We start from the raw sequence: 23,126 nt of genomic DNA on the forward strand, positions 1-23,126 counted from the left end.
TGTACTAATAAAGAAAAAAAATAAAAACTAATAAAATGATACACTGTAAAGTTACATTCAATATAGTGCTATTTCAAGTAAATAGTTTATTTAAAGCTATATTAAATTTACTGAAATGCATCTAAGTAGCATGTAATTTTGCTAATGTAAAGTTATTGCTTTAATACATTAGCTTTATTGTACCTCTAGTTTTTGTTTTGCATATTATTTGAAAAAACTCTACATCACTGTGGGCCATAAATAGTTTTGTTATCTGGGATAAATGTATATTTTAAGGAGAAAAGTAAGGTGATTAGTTAAGTCAGCAACATATGCAGTCATTAATAAAGGAAAAAGGGTGTGGAAACAAAATTAATGACTGAAAGATATAGTTAGTGATTAAGTGCATTCTGGTTGTAAGCTCAGGCAAAACACAAGTGAAATGAATTGAGAAATGGCAATGTGTGGCTTATTTTCCTTCTAAACAGGCCTCATAGATAATTATGCTTGCTGAAACATTTATCACTGTGTGCACTGCCTCACATTCGCTATCACATGTATTTCATGAGGCTCATTTCATGATTGATTTGTTGTTCTTAATAAAGTGTGCATGAACCTTTCCTTGTTGAAATAACTCAGTGACTGCTTGCTTGATGTAATTCAGAGCATTTTCTTTGTTATGCGGAGTCTAGGGCAGCGAAGCCAAGAGAGAACATTTTTCTGTTCCACCCAGTGATTGTGAGAGGGGAGGAGCATGTTGTGCTCTTGTCAAGCGTGCTGCACACCCTGAAGTTAGCATCCTTCCTGAGCAAGGGGGAGGACTGAGGCAGGGCTTCCTGCCTGGCTTTGCAGTAGTGAGTCTCTGTTCTCTGAGCTGCAGGCTGCTGCAAGCATGCCTGAGGCACTTGTGCTAGCACTCCATGCGGCCACATCGCAAGCTAAGGACTTGCTGTAGTCACAGACATTAACTTGTCCTGTGTTCCGTGGTTAGTCCTGAGTGAGACAGCACGTGTGTCCCTTTCTTGCATAGGCTCTTTTTTGTTTGGTAGAGAATTTCCTACCCCTTAGGAAAAGACTGATTTCTGGCTTATGCTTTAGTGAGATTCTGAGAAAAACTCTGATTTTAAGAACTTTCCTGATGATTTAAGAAAGACAGTCATTCTTGCTGTCTTCATGCTTCACTTTGTAGCTTCCCCAAAAGGATAGGAAATTATCGTAGATGTGTGTGTGTGTGTGTGTGTGTGTGTGTGTGTGTGTTAGGGTAGGGTCTACAGGGTGTTCAGTGTCTCACTACTGGATTGAACTTGTAGTGATTCTCCTGTTTTCAGCCTCCCAAGAGCTGGGCTACAGGTGAGCACCACCACGCCCAGTCTCAGTGTACCCCGGGGGCAGGGCCAGCATAACAGGCCCAGGATCCAACTCCCAGTCCCTGTGCCTGCTTGCAGGTGCTTTAATCCACTGAGCTATTTGGCCGGCTCCACAGATATTTAAAAACACAAATAGTGACCCACTCTGTCTCTGAGTTGTAGATTTATTATAGGTCATTCACAAGATTGAGAAGCTTCTTGTCAGTACTTAAATGTTTTCTCATTGTTAATTTTTTCAAATCTTACTCATAAAACAAATACTGAGATTCTGTTACATGCGACAGAGAGTGTTACAGTTACTTCTAGGAAGGTGAAGAGGATTAGTCTCTACATGCCGTGGGCCCATATCCAGCAGGGTTACCAAGGAGCACACTGGACATACAAAACAAATTGCAAATGCAAACCCGTCCTTGTGACTGTGTCAAGTTAGCAATAGAAATGAGAGGCGACTCCTTAGTAGTGATCTCTGCAGCTTATCTTGGTCTCTGGGAGAGCTTTCCTTAGGAGTAGAGTAGAAAAGAAAAAAAAAATGAGAAGGAGGAAATTTATTTTGCAAGCCTGATGCTTGCATCTGATTTTGCTTCACTAGGTAAATCTTATTAGGATGGGGACTTTATAAAGCTAGCAGGTTCTTGAACTACACACACATTTCTCCCTGAATATAAAGAAACTGAAAATAAACATCATGTTATTACTGTATTATTTCCAGCAGAACATCGGCCGTTCTGAACAGACACAGTGCGGTACACCCTTATGTGTCATTTCATACATTTTAAGAAATAATGACATATGTGCTCACATGTAGTCACATGACCATGCATTCCTAAGTGTTCTCTTTGCTGAATTTTCATAAATTAAGAGCCCAAATTTTGCCAACACAAAGGCCTAGAAAAATAGATGTCCTGTTCAGCCTTTATCTCAGAAAGGTGTTTCATTGACTTCAACGTTTGTGATTTTATAACACTGCGTACAGCTGCATTTGAAGACAATAGAAGACCATCTTCTGACATGACGACTTTTTCCCAATAGATGTATTATTTATTGATGGACTTTTATCTTGAAAAGATATGAGACTTGATGGAAAAATAAGGTAAATGTCTAAATTAAAAATGCTTTAATGTATAAGACACATTACTGTTAATTTCGTGGAAAATTATCCCCCCAGCCCTGCTTCAGACACAAATATCACTCCATTCTTGCCACTTTTTAAAGCAGTTCCAAATGTCCTTTTTCATGAGTTTATCCATGCTGTTGTGCCGGCTATAGGATCGTCAGCTGATTGAACATGTTGGCCTTTCGTGGTCCTTTTCACTTTGGGGAAGAGCACCGTGCCCGAGCCAGTGGGCGCAGGGTGGACAAGGAAGCCCTGCAGTGTTCTCGTGAGTTGCCTTTCCATTGGCTGGCACTCTGCAGCTGCATCTGTTGTAGTTTTGAGAGAATTTTGGATCAGGCAAAAGAACATCTAGAACTTCTAGAAAGTGGCAAGAATGATGGGATAAATGTGTTTAAAGTTAGAAAGTGCCTTTTCAGGGGGATTCAAGACAATTTGTCTTTTGCTGTGATACATTTTTAAAAATTTAAACATTCACCATGTATTTTTGTTCCATCTCGTAGTAGTGAGACTACCTGTTAAGTTTAGAGGACAAAGTCATCAGGATAACTGGATGAGGGAGAAGCGAACCTGTGACTCCAGATCGCCACGTAGCAGCACAGCAAATGGCACAGTGGAGAGCAAGTTTATAGGAATGGGCGGATGAGTCGCAGTACCACGAGCCCCATCCAGGATCTCGCCCCTGCTGGCCTGAACTTGGCTCAGGCTCCTCCCTCACCCAGTATGCAGACAGCCAAGAGCAGCTTCCTTTTTCATAATGCAATGATGGCTGCCTAATCAGTGAAACTGCAGCATATCAAGAAGGCAATTTAGTGTCTCTAGACTAGGAGTGTTTCTTAAAAGCTCTGTAATAGAATAGGGACAAGGGTAGAACTAGGGATCTGTGAATTAGGAAGCAGTCAACACATAGACGTTTCGGTATACTTACATTTGTGGAGTGGGCTTTATTACAGATAGTGTGTATAGCTTTAAGGAAACTTCAAATAAGTAGAAACCTTGGTCTGAATCCAGTGTGTGTTGCTATGATAGAATATCCCAGATGGGCTAATTTATAAAGAACAGAAATTTATTGGCTCCCTGTGCCAATAAGAGGATGTTAAGTCCATGATCCAGGTGTCATCATTCAGCGCATGGTGAGGTGCTTCTTTCCATCCTCACCTGGACAAGACAGAAGGGTGAGGTGGTTGAGTGCATTCCAGAGAGGCCCTTGTGGCCTGGACTGTATCACTCCCCAAGCATCCTAAGTTTTGGAGAAGAAATATTTAAACCACAGCAAGATTTTAGAGATGAAGTATCTTAAAATGTGCAGCAGTATTATGTAAATTAATGAATTTACAATATCCTTTAGCAAGGATATTGTGGCCATGTTTTCCTTTAAAGACCTGCATTCAGCCTTAACCTTCCAAGGTCAATTAATGACGTTACTTGTACTGTAACGTCATGTAACTTAGTAGTGTCCCAAATTTTCTGATCAAGGAGATTATGGGGCCTAAGAGGAAAGTGATCGATGACGTAGAGTGTGCCTAAGGAGAGTCACATGGAGAGAAAACATTCTCAGCCTTTCATGGGGAGCACATTGGCCAAGCAATGGCCGTGACTCATCCACATGGCTGACACTGACAAAGGTTCCACAATCTGAGGTACAAGGTCTCAGGATAAATGCTGAGGGGATTTCACTGACCTTATCAGACCCAAAAGCCACAATTCTAGTGACATAGGTCTTGCTTTATCTTGGTCTTAACCATCCAGCAGAGAAGTATAAAAATGAAGCATAGGAAGTAAAGCCATGTTGTCATGTTGAGCTGTAGGGGACTCGGGTCAACAACTTCTGACATCGTCAGTCAAGTGGAAGACCTAATACTATTATGGACTACTGGACTATTTTGGAATATTTTGCTGAGTTCACATACCTATAATATTTAAATGACAGAACTAAACAAAAAAAGAGGATACAGATGAATGTTCATTTTGTATCTGTGTATTCAAAATGGTTAGGATAGATATATAGCTGCATTCTCTTAATTCAATGAATAGAGGGATTTGTTCTAATAGTGTTTGTAAATAGGATATTATGTCCGCATCTTGTACAACAAATAACCACTAGGAAGACAGTATGCAATGTGTTAATTATTGAAATTGTCCTACCAATTTGATTTGAAACTGTCTCATTGCTATTTGTTTCTCAATAAAATTATGGAAAAGAAGAACTGCATTCAATGCAAGAGTAAAACTTGTAAATGTTTAGATATCTGTAAAAGAAAGGAGTGCTAGAATGCAAGAGGAAATGTCAGGTAGTCAGATGCAGAAAGAAAAAACTATATATTTAAAAACTCAGTGAGATAATTTTTAAAACTTAGGATAGGAAATCGATACTCACAAATATCTCAAGGTATTCTGTATTTGTAAATTTTAGTTGGAATACTTGTTACCAAGTTTTAAAAATTGTAAGGAACAATTTGATATTAAACCAGATATATTATGTTATATGAAGTAAAAGAACTTTTAGTTACTGTACATGATGTATATTCCTATGACACAATTATAAAATATTCTCAGGGTTGATTTAAGAGTTCTTGCAGTAACATAACAAAAATTGATAGAGTTAAATACTTAGCGTTGATTTGGAATCAAGGAAATGTTCTACACTGTTAGGCATATTTATACAACTGTGGACATCAATAGTCTACTCCATTTTTCATTAGCAATTTTATCTGTCCACTGAATGTGGTAGCCTTTTAGTTCTGTTGTTATCACTTAATTTATTTCCCAGTTGTGAAAAGAGGTATAGAATTGCTCTTAGTAAATTTTCAGTGATTTAACCTTTATATAACCAAACTCGAGATGAATCCAGACATATATATATATATATATATATATATATATATATATATATATATATATATATATATACTATGAAGGAAATTGGGGCTATTTTCAAGAGGTGTATGAGACATCTGCATTTTGGTGGGAATTAGAAGAGTGAAGGAGAAGCCAGAGCAAGCCAGGTTGCTATCAAATCTCTTATGTTAGTCACTGCCCTGCCTCAGACACATACCATCTGTGTCAGTCAGCTCTCCATGACTGTGACAAAATATCTGAGACCATCAACTTAAAAGGAGGAAAGATTTATTGTGGATCATGGTTTCAGAGGCTTCTGTCATGGCTGGTTTGCCCCATTATTTTTGGGATTGTGGTAAGTTGTATTATGGTTTGGGCAAAATGGCTCACTTCCTGAAATGAATAAAAGAGAAAGTTGAAGAGAGGTAGAGGTAAAAGGCGGGGGGGGGGGGAGAGACAGAGAGAGAGAGACAGAGAGACAGAGAGAGATAGAGACAGACAGAATAGGAGAGGAAGGGACGAAAAGAGAAGGAGAGAAGTGAAAAAGAAGGAATGGATGGGAAGGAAAGGAAAAGAAAGGGAAGGGAAGGAAAGGATAGAGAAGAAGTGACCGGGGTCCTAATAACTCCTTCCTGTGACCTAACCTGCTTCCAACAGGTTCATCTCCTGAAAGTTCTGCCACCTTCCTGTAATGCCACAAGCTTGAACCCAGGAGACATCTAAGTTCCAAACCATAGGGGTGTCTTTCAGTGAAACCACTTCTATTACTTCCTTACAGTCTGTCTGCCTCAGCTCTCTCCAAGATATGAATGAAGCAGATTCAATGAGAGAAGAGAGAATTTTCTGACTAGATTGAAACATGTTTTTTCCTGGTTTACAAGTATCCAGAGTTTCCGCATGAAGCCCAAAGTCCTCAGGCTGGTAGTAGATTATTTTACAGTCTTGTCAGTACTACTCCTGCCCTCAAAAAATCCACAACTCTGCATGGCCCCTCAATAGAACAAGTCCTGCCAGTTTCTTCTTGCTGAGTAGAACATTCCATGCCTGCTAATTTTGGCCTCTGGCTGGGTCAGTCACATCCCTTTTGCGACATCACTGTTTGGTGACGGCCTTTCTGAAATTTTCCCTGCCCATCAGAAATATCACCCCACTTTCTTGTCATCATAGCTCTATTCCATACCTCTATTAGGGTTCTTTTTTTGTGCTTAAAAAATTTAGGATTTTATTGAAATTTGCATAAAGGTAAAAATTTTACCAAAATTTAAATGGAAACCTAATTTTAAACATTTTTCCACACACAAAAGAAACAGACCTTATGAAAAAAAAACCATATCACTTCAAAATTACCTTTTCCCATTTTTCTACTGCAGGGTGGTAGATCCTGCTAGATGATGGTCAGTAAGGAGAAAGGATGCTCTCAATATAATTCCATCTTCAGAGTCGTTTCATTATGACATGACTTAATTACAGAGATGTCCCTAAGAATCAGCATTCATTAGTAGTGAAATTAAAATGAAACCTTCTACTACAAAATCACAAATAAGGCTTTTGGCTGTACTTTTAGCATAAAGTAAACAAGATTCAATATTAAGGCAAATGGTAAAATACATGTATGGCATATTAATGTAGAACTTCCACTGTAAAATGTGTTTAGGATATTCCTAACTTTTTCTAAAGATGTGTTGTAATTAGAAACTTACAAAAACTGCTATAGTGTGTAATAACTATTTGCTTCAATGTCTTAGGTCTGCCCTTGTGCCAGTTAAAATGTTAAATGGAATCCTATTTGAGGTTTTTATGGCTCATGTTTTTTTTTCTACCATAAGGTAACTATTCATCAATATTCTTCTCAATGAGCCAAGGTGTGCCTTAATTAAATTTGTGTATATATGCACATAATTGGGCCAGAGACTGTTCCCCAAAGTGGGCAAGTGCTTGCAAATAGAGGACATTATTTTTAGAGTTACTACATATATAAAATCAGACTAGGATGTCTGGGTAATTTATCTAAGAGGACACAGATCTCAGATTTTTCACAGTGATTCTTATTCATACTTCCCCATTTTCTCCCAGTGAGCGAACTGTTTTGTCTCCCGCCCCAACCCTCTTCTTCCTCTTCACAACGAAGGAGTCATTGGGAAAATGGCTCCAAGGAGACATCACTTCTTTCTCACACTGGCCACAGCCTTCTTGGCTGTGTCCTCCAGGTCCATAGCCAAGGTGATGGGAAGCCCGCTGTTTCTGAGTATGTTCTGAGCCTCTTGGACATTCATTCCTTCAAGGTGGACCAGCAGGGGCACCTTCAGTCCCAGTTCCCAGCAGGCTTTGGTGATTCCATTGGCTATGACGCCACAGTTGACAATACCGCCAAAAGTATTGACTAAGATGACTTCAACCTTAGGAACGGATATGAGCAATCTGAAAGCTTGATACACTTGAGATTCCTTTACACCGCCTCCCAGGTCCAAGAAGTTGGCTGGCTTCCCACCACTGAGGAAAATGATATCACAAGTAGCCATGGCTAGTCCCGCACCATTCACAAAGCAGGCAATATTCCCATCCAGTCCTATGTATTTTAGATCATATCTGGCAGCTTCATTTTCAATGGGCTCATTCTCTGATTTGTCATCCATAGCAAATATCTCCTGTTGTTGGAATTCAGCATTGTCATCAAAGTTTATCTTGGCATCAAAACAGACAGCTTGGCCTTCCGGAGTCTCACCAAAGGGATTCACTTCTACCTGAGTGGCATCAATTTTCAGGAAGAGATTATACAGCTTCTTAATTTGATCTGCAGCCTGGTTTTTCAAAGTCCCAAGGAAGCCCAGATTTTCTGCCATCCGCTGAGCTTGGCTGACCTTTATGCCTTCAAAAATGTCAATTGGCTCCTCAAAAATAAGTTCTGGATTGGAAGTGGCCACTTCTTCAATGTCAATGCCACCCTGGGGGCTACCCACCAGCACAGGGCCATTGTAGGCCCGGTTTATCAGAATCACTAAGTAGGTTTCTCTGGAAATGTTCAGGGCTTCAGCAATCATCACCTTGTTAACTTTCACACTTTCTTTGGGAGTTTGTTTTGTTGCTTTATTATACCCAATCATCTGTTTAGCCAGCTGTTTCACAACTTTGGGGTCTTTTGTTAAATGAACACCTCCTTTCAGGCCACTATTGAAGACACCTTTTCCTCTTCCTCCAGCTAAGATCTGAGCTTTCAAAACAATCTCTTTGGCATTTAGTCTCTTAGCAGCCTCCAGAGCTTCATTGGCAGTGCTTGCTACAAAGAATCTTTGAACTCTCACTCCACTGTCAGACATCAGTTTCTTGCTCTGGTACTGCTGTAGGTTGAGCCATCTTCTGGAGGTGCACTGAACCGCCTGAGACCCGGGGCCAGAGCACCAGGTCTCACAGGAACTGGCCCTCCTGCGCGGCTGCGGGGGACACCATCTTAACCAGGAACCTCTATTAGGGTTCTTAATATCTGTTGTTATTTAGGTTGTCTACTTTCCTCTGGCTGAGAAATCCTCAAGGATAGAATTTTCTTCTTTCCAGTCCTCTTGTATGCTGTATAAACATAGTAGCTGCTCAATTACTATGTCAACAAATAAGGTCTGCTTCAGATTTTGTTTTACAAAAACTATTCAGTATTCTTACTCATTTGATACTGGTTAAAAATATATGTTAGTAACCTAGGTTCTCATATCATTGTTCAACTAAGGAAATAGGGAGAAAAGAGTTAAGGTGCATATTCTATGCCAAATTGTTTTTACTCGAAAATTCCTATGCATGTGCATGTGTGCACGCACACACACACACACACACACACACTTTTTCCCCCTTCCGTTTTTTTCTTTTTTCTCTTCTCCCTCATCCTAGTTGTCTCTTCCCTTTGCACATTTTCTTTCCCTTTCACACTATCTACTGTATCTTTCAGATTTAATTTACTCTTTCAGGTTCTTAAGGAGACAATATGGCGTTTATGAAAATACACAGAATAACTTATATAATTGTGCTGCTGATTTCTACTAGTATGTTGAAAGGAACAGTTAATGCTCATATTTTTCTTTTTAAAAATTTTTGATCAATTTTGTATGCTTATATCTGGTAATCTGAGCAACTAATTTGAAGACAACAATATGCAATGCAACAACTATTGTTGAATTCCTATCATTTTGGTTAGCGAAATTCTGTATCTTTTTTTTTTTTTTTTTTTTTTTTCTGGAACCGGGGATTGAACTCAGGCCCTTGCACTTGCCAGGGAAGTGTTTATTCTACTGAGCCATCTCCCAGTCCCTTTGTATCATTTCTAATAGTTCTTTCAAACTACTTTTTTTCTTTTTTTTAAAAAGCACTTCACATCTAAACTATGGCAAAACAGCAATGTTCTAATTTTTTATTTCCAGACATACACACATTTTTGAAATCTGTTTAAATTTGTAGATATAAAAATAAATTTTTTCATAATAAATACAAGCATGGACACACACACAGGACTTTGTTTAGTGGTGTTATTTGTTGATGCCATTAATTCAATGATGACATTTTAAATTTTATTTATTTATTTGGTACAGGGGCTCACTACACAGCTCACACTCACAGTGATCCTCATGTTTCAGCATCCCCAGCGCTGGGATTACAGACATGTGCCACCATGCCCAGTTTCATGGCCAGCATGGCATACAGCACCAGGGATCAAACCTGGGCCCTTGAGCTTGCCAAATAGATGCTTAGACCCCTGAGCTATCTCCCCAGCCCAATGATGACATTTTAAAAGCAACATAGTATGGTGGTTAAGCAGAACTGGCTTCACAAGTAAAATGTATGGGTTGAAAGATTAACTGCACTAGTTACTAGCTGACTAACTGGAAAGGTGCTGTGTCTCAGTTTCTTTTTCTGTAAATGGAGACTACAGTGGTGAGAACTCCTAAGGTACTTTGTGAATGAACTGAGTTATTTCATTTAGAGGTGCCTGGGCATGCAGTAAGGTCCAAAAAGGTTAGTTGTGGTTTTTATTCCTAAATTAGCGATTTCTTTCCCACATCATTGTTCTGTGAGACCTCTTCTGCCAACTCAATTGTTGGTGTAGAGAGAGGCCTTTTCTCCTTTTTAGGAACATTTTGCAGTTCAAGTTGCAAGTTCAAGAGGAATCTCAGAAGTAGAGAAGGGTAAATAAAAATAAAAATTTTAATGGAGAAAGAGCTGGAAATGAAAAACTGAGTTGAACTCCTTATTTCTTTTGTGTAAAAGTCCTTGTCCAAAAAAAGTAGGCAATTTAGAAGCCAGTATGAGCTGAGTAACTAGCAGATGAGTGTTTGTTGAGACACCACCTTAAAATAGTATGGAGATGGACAACTTTTATTATGAAAAGCAACTGTGGAGAGGCTCTGCGGATGTGTGCAAGTGTGCATGCGTGTGTGTGCACACACGTGTGTGCTATGCTAAAATATGTTTTAGAACATATTTATTTTAGAAATGTTTAAAAAGAATTCATGCTGAAGAAATTTTGAAAAGGAGACTAAAAATAGGGAGAAAAAAGGTTCCTTAATATGTTCTTCATGATAGGATTTATGGATGGGGGTTTCTAATGTGTATAGGGATGGAATATGTATAATCTATTTATAATAATTGATTACTGCATAGAAAAATGAACAGAAAATTTCTCAGAGAAAGGAGCGATGATACTGAATACCTGACACTACTAACATTTCTCTGAATCTAAATACACCTTTGCTTGTCTGTCACCTTCTTTACTGAGTGTAGCCCTCCACACACGTCCGCCATTAGAAGTTATCCTAGCTAAATATCGCAGAGGTCCTGTAGAATCAGGGATCTGAAAACAACGTCCCGCTTAGTTGTTTTAATCTTTTGTTGACATTTGAAGAGCTTAAGATTTGAGCATTTATAACTTCTATTTGAGCACATTAAACTTCTGTCCCAGGCAATGTTGCTGCATGGGCTGAGATAAAATATATGTGGTTCTGGTGTCTGGTATAAAATCAGCACTTGATAAATTCTGGTTGTTATATTTCTGTCTTGTTAGTTCTGACATTAATGCAATCACTGTAGGTATACCACAGCCATTCTCTTAAACTCCAGTATTGATTCTGTGGCTCCAAAACCTTTGCTGGGAACTTTGCATCTCAGAAAGAAGCAATATACTATATTTTTAATTTTACTACTTAGAATGGATCAGAACAGATTAAATATTAGCTTAAAACTGAATTCTAATGATGGCAAAAATGACTTCAATAATTCCTGAAATATCTTTCCAATTTCTTAAAGGCAAATTATTTCTCTTTAAGTTATATACTTCTTAAATATACTTTCTCAGTGTATATTTTCTTAACCTCTCAACTCTCATAATTATCTCCAATTCAACTTATGAGTTCTATGCAAAATAAAAAAATACATTACTGAATACAATAGCAAAACAGTTTTTGATGATTTTTTCACAGTATTGAATCTTTTTTGAAAAATGTATTTTGGTTGTTGCAGGGTCTCACTACACAGCTTGGACTCATGGCGATCCTGTCGCTTTCATCCTCCACAGTGCTGGGATTAGAGGGGTGCGACTCTATGCTTAGACTCTGGCCAGATCAGCCTGCCCTGGGGGCAGGGCTGGCACAACATGTGGTGCCAGGATCAATCTGCAGTCTCTGAGCTTGCCTAAGCAGGTGCTTTAGTCTGCTGAGCTACCTTGCTGGCCCTATCATATTAAGTCTTATCAGCAGAAACTAGAGCAACAGAGATGATAAAAGAGGACTTTGTGAACCATTACTTGAATTGTTTTCTAATTATGATAAACTCTTGAATTTTAATTTTTGCTTGGATTGTTGTGGGAGAGATATGATTATAAAATTTGATAGACCTAGTTTGCACTTTGATTCTGACCTCTGCTTTTCATTTTTATTTATTTATATTTTTGGTACTGGGGATCAAACTCAGGACTTTGTGCTTGCAAGGCAGGTACTTACGCTGCTGAGCTATCTCCCCAGCTCCATGACCTCTCCTTGTTGCAGGATCTTGGATGGTTTGGCTCTCCAAAATGTTTAGCACAATGTGGTGATGTGTGGTATGAATAAACACATATAAACATACATATAACTGTCTGGCATAGCGTTGGCAAGCACTGTTTCCAATTTACTTGTACCTTGCTTTCCTGCTCTGAATTTACAATTGAAATGTAATGTGAAGCCACATTTAGAGATGTAAAGACTGTAGATCTCATTCCTAATGGGCTTTATTTATTTACTTATATTTGTGGCACTGGGGATTGAACTCAGGACCTTGGGCTTGCCAGGCAAGCACTTATTCTACTGAGGTATCTCCCCAGCCCTCCTAATGGACTTTAAAGAAGAGAGCAAAGAGATTTTTCTTTCCAGAATGTGAGATGGGTTTCTAATTCGTCTCCTGCTATGAGAAAAAGTATTTGTCAAAATTAACTTTTGTCTTCTCTGAGATCAAAAAGTAACATTTTTCCTTTTTCTTGGCATGAATATTTCACACTTCACATGACTCTGGTGAGTATATAATCCACACTGACAGATTTTGAATTTCTCAGGAAGGAATGGGGCTGCCATTGGCCCAAGGGCAGGTCAGTGATTAGGTGCTGCAGTCACCTCGGATAACCTTTACCTCTCGTAAACCTGAGACAACAGCAGGTCTCTGCTACTGCTGCTGAGCTCTGGAAACAGTGGACTTGCCCATGTGAACAAGGTGGAGTTGGGAGAGGATGCAGCAGTAGGAGTGCCGCCTGCCTTGTCTTGCCTTGTAGGCTCTCGGAGGAGGTCAGACTTGAATAGGAAGTGCTCAGACTTCTTCAGGGCACCATTCCACCAGCTTGCCTCCTCCCTGCCAATTCGTCTATGTTACCCACTCATAGCTCATCTTCTTTCTCTGTGTCATCTCACCTTCTGAGTTCTATAAATAGACCCTCTGCGGAGTGTATGCTGGCTGACTGGATCATGTTCTCAAATATTTCACACAGAAAGGATGCAGTTTCCTGAGGAGTAAAAAGCTGATGTGGAAAAAATTCCAAGGACAAACAAATGCAAGATTTTCTGCCTTCTTTTCTTTTTCTTTCTCTTTTCTTTGGTTTTGCAAGCAAAATTGTCAGGAGCAGTTCCTTAAATAATTTCTCATGACTCAGCACATGTGGTAGTGCAATTTAAACATAGGCGTTCATTTGGGGCTATCTCTTAGTTATCATAGATCCAAACAAGTGACTTATGGAATTATGGACATTTGATTTACAGTTGCATTTACAATTAATCAAATGAGAGCAGCACGTACCTGTCATAGAGTTACAATGTCAGGAAAACCATCCATATGTGATCGTTATCTTCCAAAACTAAATTATCAGTAACAGTTCTTCTGACACTAAATGTATACATTCTATTGATTTAACTATTATAAAGTACTTGAGAACCTGGAATGGAAATACAAGTAATTCCTGGAAATATAAATCCAGTTATACCACTGCAGGCTCCTATTAAAGTTGTGAAAGATAATAGACTATAGCTGGAATTACTGGTAACCCAGAAGGGAAACGTACCCCTAAATAGCTGGGATTGTAGATGTGCATCACCACACGTAGAGAGACATAGATTTTCAAATTAAGTACTAGGTTAATGGAAATAACCTAGGCAATGTAATCTGATGTTTGAGTTTTGAAAATGTGAAAAATCATAGGTTGGACAGATTAACTGCCTGGTCCCAGGTCACACACAGAGATTTGCTAGCAGAGCTGGATTCGTGATTTCATGTCTTGATACCGTTGCTCTTTGTGTTCACCTAGCCTATGCGTTACTGACATGAGCCTCTTTCCAAAAGAGAAAATTTCAAAATATGTGAGTCTGAGGCAGAGAATAAGAGAATCTTGAGTGTAATAGTATATGTTGGAGGTCACTGAGAGAACAGAAGTGAGTCAAAGCATGAGAGAGTAGGGAGCACGTATCTGCACAGGAAGTTGGTTTGACTTAGACAAAAACTCCTGGGTATTCCAGGGGTACAGAGGACTTGGAAATGGTGACTGTCGCCACTTATTGGTTGAGGGTCATCCCTGGGAGCATCCCTTCTACCCTCATTTCTGGCTTGAGCTTGTTCAAGAGCTAACCAGGCTTTCCTGGAGTTAGAGAAGACCCTGGACAAGGTGAAGTTAAACTCATGGTGCTCGTTTGCTTCCCCAACAAGCTCAGTCTGACTTTGGTTATCTTTGTTCAGAGCCTCTCTGGCCAGGGAGTCAGAGGTGCAGGAAAGGAGGATGGCTGAGGGTGCAACCAGGGCCACAACTTCTGGATCTGCTTCTTGTAATAATTCTACCGCTTCTGAGTTTTCCAAATGGATGACTCAGGACTTCCTATATCTTCACAGAGAGTGCCTATTCTGGCTATTTTGTCCAAACTTGCTGAGATGGAAAACTCGGCCATGTGGCCATCCTTGCCAGAGGAGGAGCAGGCATCAAGTCTCCATGCCCTGAGACTACTTGGCACAGTTTCTGGCTTCAGTTTCTCTCCTGTTCTTTGCACTTCTGGCCCCCTCTCCTTTTCACTCCTTTCAGTTGGCTTACCCTGCCCTTTCTGTAGCCCTCATCTTCGTGGATGCTTTCACCTGTCTTTTGGTGCCCTAAATCTCATTGCACAGGGCCATCTCTCTTGTCTCCTTTTGCTAAACTTTCCTTGTCTTACTCACCTCCGTAAGTGGAAGTGATGCACTGAGATGTGGCTCCTTCTCCTGAGTCTTTGTGCATTCTGATGATTCTTCTCTCGACACCCTTGAAATCAGAGGTCCACTGAACGCAGGTCTTTCTCCTGTCCCTTGACGAGTGAAAGGGCTATTAGAGATAATCTAGGGTTGAGCCACCCTAGGTTGAAGTGAAGGAGCACTATGCAGAAGTTAGGAAGCTCACTCTGGTTCCACGAGTGGTGGTGTGAGTCACGATGAATGCCCAGGGATCTTTCCTATGTGTCATGTTGCCAGCCCAATATTATTAATGTGTGTGACTGTCTGGAAATTGCAAACTTCTCAGAGCTGGAGACCTGATCTATTCATTTGGTTTACATAATGCCCACAATGAGCACAGTGATAGATAATTTAATAACTATTTGATAAAATTAGATGGAACCTTTCACAGATGCAAGGAAATGGAAAGCGGGTTTTCCTGTCATCACTTTTTCCTCCCTATTAATATAATTGAATTATTTAGCTTTTTTATGAGGCTTCCTACAGATTACTGAAATGTCTTAAATCTATAGGCAATTTGAGATGAGTCCCCACTCATCTCAAGACAGCCTACAACTGACTATTTTTAAATGTTCTCAGTTTTTTCTATTTTGTTGTTAGATTTCCTTACATATTCCCAATTGTTATAATTTTTAAAAATGTAGACAATACACAAGCTAATTGCCTTTATCTTAGAACTTTGTTTACTCTGCAGTGATTACTGACATTTCAGTCTTGAAATTAGCCCCAAGTAGATTAGTGATGTTTAGAATTGAATAGCATTGGGGCTGGAGAGATGGCTCAGTGGTCTAAAGCACCTACTTGGAACAAGCTTGGCAAAGCACAGGGACCGCGGTTCAATCCCCCAGCACCACATGCCAGCCAGCCCCGCCCCCTGGTGGGTTGAGCTGGCCACACACACAATAAATAAATATTAAAAAAAAAAGAATGCATGAAGCTGCTTTGCTCTTAGAATTGAATAGCATTGCCTCAAAAATACTGTCTCCCTGCAACCTATGACTGTGAACTGATTCAGAAACAGGGTCTTTGTTGATGCTGTTCAGTGAAGATGAGGTCCTAGTAGAGTTAGGTGAATCGTAAGTGCAGTATAACTGGTGTCCATTTAAGAAGGGAGAAATATGCATGCAGACCTGGAGGCCCTCGGAGATAAGGCTGTGGAGGATGATGCAGAGATGCCAGCCGTGCTGCACAGGCTAAGGATTGCCGAGGCTTGCAGGTGACCACCCGAAGCTGGAGGCTGCCCTAACTTGAACGCAGGTCAGGAAATTATGAGTAAGGCCAGGTCCCCTGGAAGAATCACGACAGCCCAGAGCCATAAAGATTCCTTGGGGAATAAGACAAAACCTGGTTCCAGTGCATGCCTTCTCCAGAGAATGTGGCATGGTGTGGTGGTGACAGGTGCTTCTCCAGGGGAAGGAAAACCTCTTTGGATTGTGACAGAGGCCTACTTTGTGACACAGAGCGGGTCATAGCTCCTTTGTGGCCTCACATTGTCATGCGACTTAAATCAGAGGTTGTTAAACTGCTTTGGCTGACTCCTTGTTTAGCAAGGCTTACACATTGTTAAAAAAATCTTTAGTGTCAATTAAAAGTTCTTTAAAAATACAGACCTCTAAATAAATCACTCTCATGCAGAATGATAAACTCAAAAGCATCAGGTAAACATCCTCACTGTGGTAAGAGCTGCTGTAACGTTCAGTCACCCGCGTGTTGCCCTGGTTACATCTGCACTACCTGCATACCTTTGGGCATTTGAAGTAGCAATTCTGTTTGTTTGTTTGTTTTTAAGGAAAGCAGTTGGTTTTATGTATTTATTTATTTTTGGTACTAGGAATCAAACAGGATTTTACACTTGTCAGGCAGGCGCTCGTGCTACTGAGTCTTATCACTGGCTGAATGAGCAATTCTTGGACCAATTTACCTACTGCTTGCTAAGTCAGGTCTTTCTTTTAGTTTTTTTTATTAGTACATGTTTGCAATACACAATGGTTACATTTATTGTGGGGAGTCTGCCTGTGTGCAAAACCCATCCTCATGCGTTTCTCATGCCTTTCCCTTCTCATTCCGTCCTGTACTTCCAACTTCTGTGCCTTTCCCATTTACAGATGCTCCATTTTAATTTTTGATTCAGTTCTTTTTTAAAAACCATTTTTTTCTTCCCTCTCTCTCCCCATTTTCCCATCTCCTATTCTCTTTCCCATGTGAAAATGATCTCCATGCTTCCTATTATCAGTCTTTATGTTGCTTTTTGTATTTTATGTTTCTCATATAAGAGAAACTGTGTGATGTTTAACCTTGTGCGTCTGGTTTATTTCATGTAACATTACATTCAGGAGGTACATTCATTTACCTACAAGTGAAGTTCATAACACCTTATATATTTTTTTCTCATATGAATGAAAGAGAAATGATTTCCTTTTCCAGTTCATTTTATCAATGAAGAATAGCTGCAGAAGAATGATGGTCAGATGACATTAAAATCTATGCAAAATAGTATTTCTACATCTATTTTAGTTTAAGATAGTCCTCCTATATCAGTTAGTTTGGGCAGTATTTTGATTATTCTGGATCATATGAAATAGGTTTTGTTGAAGACCTGAAGAACAGCTTGATCAAGGGCTTTATTTCCTGTGGTCACTTTCTCATCACTGGGACGAAACATCTGTCAACTTCACCTGAAAGGTGCAGAGGTCGATTTTGGTTCATGGTTTCAGTCTGTGGTCACCTGGCTCCAAGGCAGAAGCCATGTAGTGGTTTGGCCCATGATGGCAGGAGGCAGAGAGAGAAGGGAAGGACAGGGACAGGGACAAGAATGCTCCGTTCCAGGGTCCTTTTTCCAGTGACCACCTCCAACCAGGCCTCACCTCTCAGCAGCACACTCTGCCGCTGACCAATGGTGAATGGTGCATGAAGCCAGACAGTTCCACACACATGAGCCTTCTAGAGCGGCTTCAGGCTCGGTATTCAGAGGGTACTGCCATTGTCTCTGCCTCCTGTTCACAAGTGGATTCCATAGTCTCAGGGAGCCAAGGTTGGAGTGCTTGTGTGACTATCATTTTAAAAGAGGACTGTGATAGAGGCCAAGACACTGACCCAATCAAAACTTTGGGAACAGAGTTGGGTAACACCTAAGAATGAAAGAATCTCACTATTTCTGCTATGACACTTGGGGTAGAAATTATGAAACACATGATCTACTTTTGCAGAGAAGGATACAAAAGTTGGCATTATCTTCTGATCAAATGTAGTTATAGTTTCATAGAAATCTCATGTGCTCTCCACAAGTTTAAAAAATTTGCTTTCTTAATAGCATTGTTGGGAATAGAGGGCCTTAAATTTCAAGTAGGAGTCCTTTCGATGGTATCCTATGACTGATGTCATTTAAAAATTTTATGCAGTCATGGTAGAAAAATTCAAAATCACAGAAAAGGGAAAGATTCACCTAAATATAAATGGCTTATGAAAAGGATTAACTTTCTCCTTAATATTTTATCACTTAAGATTTTTTATTAATACTGAGCTATTTTTCTTTTTTCATAAATTTAGTACAGGGTCTATAGGGTGTACAGGGTCTCACTATGTAGATCTGACTTGTAGTGATGCTCCTGTTTTCAGCCTCCCAAGCACTGGGATTACAGGCACTCCCCACCATGCCCAGTCTCAATCACCATCTCAGTGTGCCCCGGTGCAGGGCCGGCATGGCATGTGGAGGCAGGAATTGAACCCTGGCCGCTGCACTCTGCTGAAGCAGGTACTTTAGTCTGCTGAGCTACCTGGCCAGCTCTTGAGCTATTTTTCTTGATCTTAACACATTTGTACTATTCGAGCCATATAAATATTCTATATTTGTTAGTAGCTTAGCATGGGTATTTGTTTTTGAGAACAAATCCATGCTTATGGTTGACTCATGTGTGTCTGTGTGTTTGTACATGCTTAAAACTGGGTAGTCAAATACTGCTTGGAGTTTGGCTTGCTAATGGCATCTGTCTCTAACCTTGGGTTCTTACATGAAACATAGAGCAGCCCATCTTAAAAGTTATTCTCTGGGTCACAGTGGGAAATGTGCAGTAAATAATTAAAGTTGCTGTCATAAAAAATACTGCACAGCAGGAAAAGAATAAATATTCTTCCTTGATGAGAAAAGTCACTAAACCACACAGTGAGAAATTAGGAAAGAAATAACAGTGAGGAGCAAAACATCATAAATAGTGCCTCAAGGAATGAATGCTATTTTAAAAACCAGACTCCAGCTTAGGAAGGTGAACATATGTCAGTGGGCTTGCATGCTGCCAGCAATTTTAGAGTCAACTTCTCCCTTGATTTTATGCACTGACGGTTGTACAAATATTGGGCTCCTAGGAATGCTGTTCATAAGGAAGTGACTAAGGATGAAGGTCATGTCTTACACACCTTGATGAGAAGTCTTTGTAACTTCATCACGTCATTTAGTCATATATTAGTCATATGGTATAAGAATAGATGCTTATGTTAAAAAGCATATTGTCTGTACTTTTGAGTCAAAGCCAGAGTGCAGCAAACTTTTCCTAAGGCTGTTACTTGCCTATAACTAACAACTCAAGGTAGTGGTGCAGTGCCTGACTTTTAGACCTGCATGTGGCCTGGCATACAAGGTTGCGAGACTAAGTCATCTTTACTAAGCACGCACTATATGCCAGGCACTGCTTGAACTTACTTCCACATCTTAAATCTTTTGTTCTTACTAGCTCAGTGAATCCTTGATTTATGATATTGGCACCAACTGTGAGAGAGGGCAATTACTTGGCTAAGGTGACACACCTACACTGTACCAGATAGATTTTTTTTTTTTTTTCGTGGAACTGGGATTGGACTCAGACCCTTGTGCTTGCCAGGGAAACACTTATTCCATTGAGCCATCTCCCTGGCCTCCAGATAGGCTCTTGATGCCTACATTTAGCCTCTAAAATCATTTCTGAGTTACAGTCAGGCCTGCAAAAATCACAGGGATGATTTGATGCTTACATCAGTATCGGTGGAAGCCCCTCTGCCATGCAGGTAAGTGTAGAGCATGGAATGTGGCAGCAGGTGGCTGGAGGAGGTGTGGACAAACTCTTTCTTCCCAAGTGTTGGTCCTTTACTTCTTATATCTGGGACAAGGACATCTGCGCATCTAACCTTGATCTGCCTCTGGCAACCATGGAAGGATGGGCATGTGCATGTGTACTGCATTGGTGAGGATGTGGGGCTGTGTTCCAGATGCAGTTATTTCTCATTTTAGTTAGAGAATGCAGTAGACTTTTAAATAAAAGGCAGACTACAGAATAAATCATATGTACCAATTTGCTGTGATGAATTAGGAAGGATTTCTTCCCTTCCTTTAAGTGGGGATTGTAGGATGTGCATATCTATCCAACATTATGAGTGGAAGTGATCAGTGTATGATGTTTTCAGTTGTTGGGGGTGTGGATGCTGCTGCTGCTGCTGCGGTGGGGGGGGGGCGGCGACCCTTAGCTGAGCACTCCCAGAGACCTCATGTATGCTAGCTTCTTCATCACCATAGTGAGGTTTTAGACTCATGAAGCAAAGTTTACTGAATACAATTTAAACATCAGAAGAGATAGCTTCAGTAATCACCCCAGTTGAATAGTGGCTCATCTCAGGAAAATTCACAGAAAGTAGATATTTTTTCCATTTTCAAGGTGGTATGTTTTCTTTCCAGACCCAGATAGCTTTGAAAATCTCCTTTCTCCTTATTCAGCAGAACAGATACATTCTTCTCCTAGTCTATTCTAAACTGAGTGAAAGCTTGGTGATTCACTGGCCCATAGCTTGTGGGTATTATCCTTAGGTAGATGCATCTAAATAGACTGTGTATGATTTAAATCATGTCACGAGGCACATCCTTGTAACTAATGAAAAAATAGACAAATGCAGTCATCGTGTCATCATCTCCTTTCACTGATATATTTTATTTCTCCTTTACTTCTTTTTCTCTCCATAATCTTTGAATCAAGAGAAATTCAGTAAAGAAAGTAACACTTTTGTGAAAGATTGCCTTCATTTTATATTTCATGCAGAAATGCAGGCTAATGTCTTTTATTTTTGTAAGACAATACAACACTAAGAATCAATCAATCAATCAATCAATCAATCAATTTTTTGAATTACTTAAGAAATTCATTGTTACTTCCAATCCAACAGTGCAGGTTTAAAGTTAGTGAGCTTTACACCCTATCCCCTACTTTCAAATGGTTGCTTAAGCTCCAACTCAACATGTTTCATAATTATTTTTCCCTCCAAATCAACTATTTTATTTTCTTACTTCTCTATTAGTATTTATGACATCATCACCTCCTTTGTGGACTAGTGTCAGAACCTGAGTCATTTTTGAAATATTTTTCTCTCACGATACTGCTACACTCACTTGTCGGTACGCTTTATAGTTTCTGCCTCTCGCCTCGAGCATCTCATGCCTAGTGCTCCAACTCAGCAGTCATCCACTGGTTCATGATTGGCCGAGATGTTGACTGTTGACTGGCATATTCTTGCTTTAATCCATCCAATGAAAGACTTTCAGACTTAAATATCGATGATGATTTCTTTTCAGTTATTTCTTTTCTTTTTTATTTTTATTTTAGGGAAGGGTCTACAGGGTGTTCAGGGTCTCACTAGTAGATCAGACTCATAGTGATCTGCCTGTTTACAGCCTCCCAAGAGCTGGGATTACAGGCACACACCACCATGCCCAGTTTCAATTGCCATCTCATAGCAGGCCCGGTGATTGAAGCCCTGGCCCCTGCGCCTGCTTGCAGGCGCTTTAATTCGCTGAGCTGTTTGTCCAGCCCTCAGTTACCTCTTAACCCTGGGAAAACTTTGCTTCCCATCTCTCCTTTGGAGATCCTACTTACAGGTGTATGTTTTGTTTCTCAGCCCTGAGTCTTCATCTCAATCTGAAGCACTTCCTTTTCTCTACAAAGGGCCATTGCCTTTTGCACTTTCTTTAAACTTTTTGCATCACAATTAATGTTACAATCTATGGCACTCACCCAGCCTTCTCATCCCCACACTTATGCACATGTGCATAAGTTCCCTTTTGAAATTTTTGTATATGTGAATGTGAGTGCACACAGAGAGGAGTTATTACTGCAGCATTACCGCGCAGTGCTCCATGGGAAGATATTCATCTGGTGGGTTAAGGCGAGGTGAAACAATGTTAGAGTTAAATATATTTCCTTCACTTGCTGAAATGTTTTCATGAGTAAACAACAAATATTTGCCACAACTTTTATCTTGCCCTAAGAAAATTTATTCTTTTATTTTAAAATGTTGAGAAGGACAATTCCCATGTATGATGGTGCCTATTTTGGTTTGCATAATGATGCTAGATGAACTACATCCTATTTATATTTTAGTGAAGAATGTAATAATATCATAGGAGTTTTTAAATTGGTGAAACTTTACTTATGGTCAGGTTAGAAAGTAGGTTTGAGTGAATACATTAGTACAGTTGTCAAGGTATGGTTTGGGAAACCTGGAGGTCTCTGAGATTCTTGCAAGATGTCTACAGAGTTCAAATATCTTATAGTAGTGCAAAGCCATTGCTTGCCTTTGTCATTCTCTTCCTTTCAGGAAAGTACAATAATATTTTCTAGAAATTATGGTGTATTAGCTTTTTTTTTTTTTGGCAGAACCGTGGATTGAAGTATTAGCTCTTATAAAGACTGAGTGCAATGGAAAAAAAAAGATATTAAAATGATAAGGGTGGTGCCACCTGTGACATTAGAGTGCACAGCTCTACTCTTTTTTGTATGTAGTGTGTGTGTGTGTGTGTGTGTGTGTGTATCATCCCTCAACCTAAATCTGCAATTATACAATAAATTCCTACAATGAAAAAAAAAAGACTGTGTATAACTGGAAATACAGCTATCTAGTTGATCTTTATTAAGTCAGGAAGTAAATAGACTTGCAAACATAAAGCTCTGACAAATTCTAATGTTTTTTTAAAAAACAACATGTATTATAATTGCTTTCTTTGTTCCTGAAATACCTGGAACCAGTAACTTAAAGGAAGGTTAGAGTTATTCTGGCTCATGGTTTAGAAGTTTCAGTCCTTG

At 39.7% G+C, this 23,126-nt stretch overlaps 1 protein-coding gene and 1 pseudogene across 6 annotated transcripts in view; one reads left to right on the forward strand and one right to left on the reverse strand.

The window, feature by feature from the left end:
* The window catches only part of Mapk10 (mitogen-activated protein kinase 10), a 337,874-nt gene that overhangs the window by 24,947 nt on the left and 289,801 nt on the right, over window positions 1-23,126 (forward strand). The gene's annotated exons all lie outside the window — the stretch shown is intronic.
* On the reverse strand, window positions 6,696-8,704 carry LOC101570112 (annotated as a pseudogene). Its single transcript, XR_002820655.1, has one exon. The product of XR_002820655.1 is annotated as a succinate--CoA ligase [GDP-forming] subunit beta, mitochondrial pseudogene (transcript).

The sequence above is a fragment of the Octodon degus genome, unplaced genomic scaffold, assembly GCF_000260255.1.
Source record: "Octodon degus isolate 3935 unplaced genomic scaffold, OctDeg1.0 scaffold00028, whole genome shotgun sequence".
Classification (NCBI taxonomy): domain Eukaryota; kingdom Metazoa; phylum Chordata; class Mammalia; order Rodentia; family Octodontidae; genus Octodon; species Octodon degus.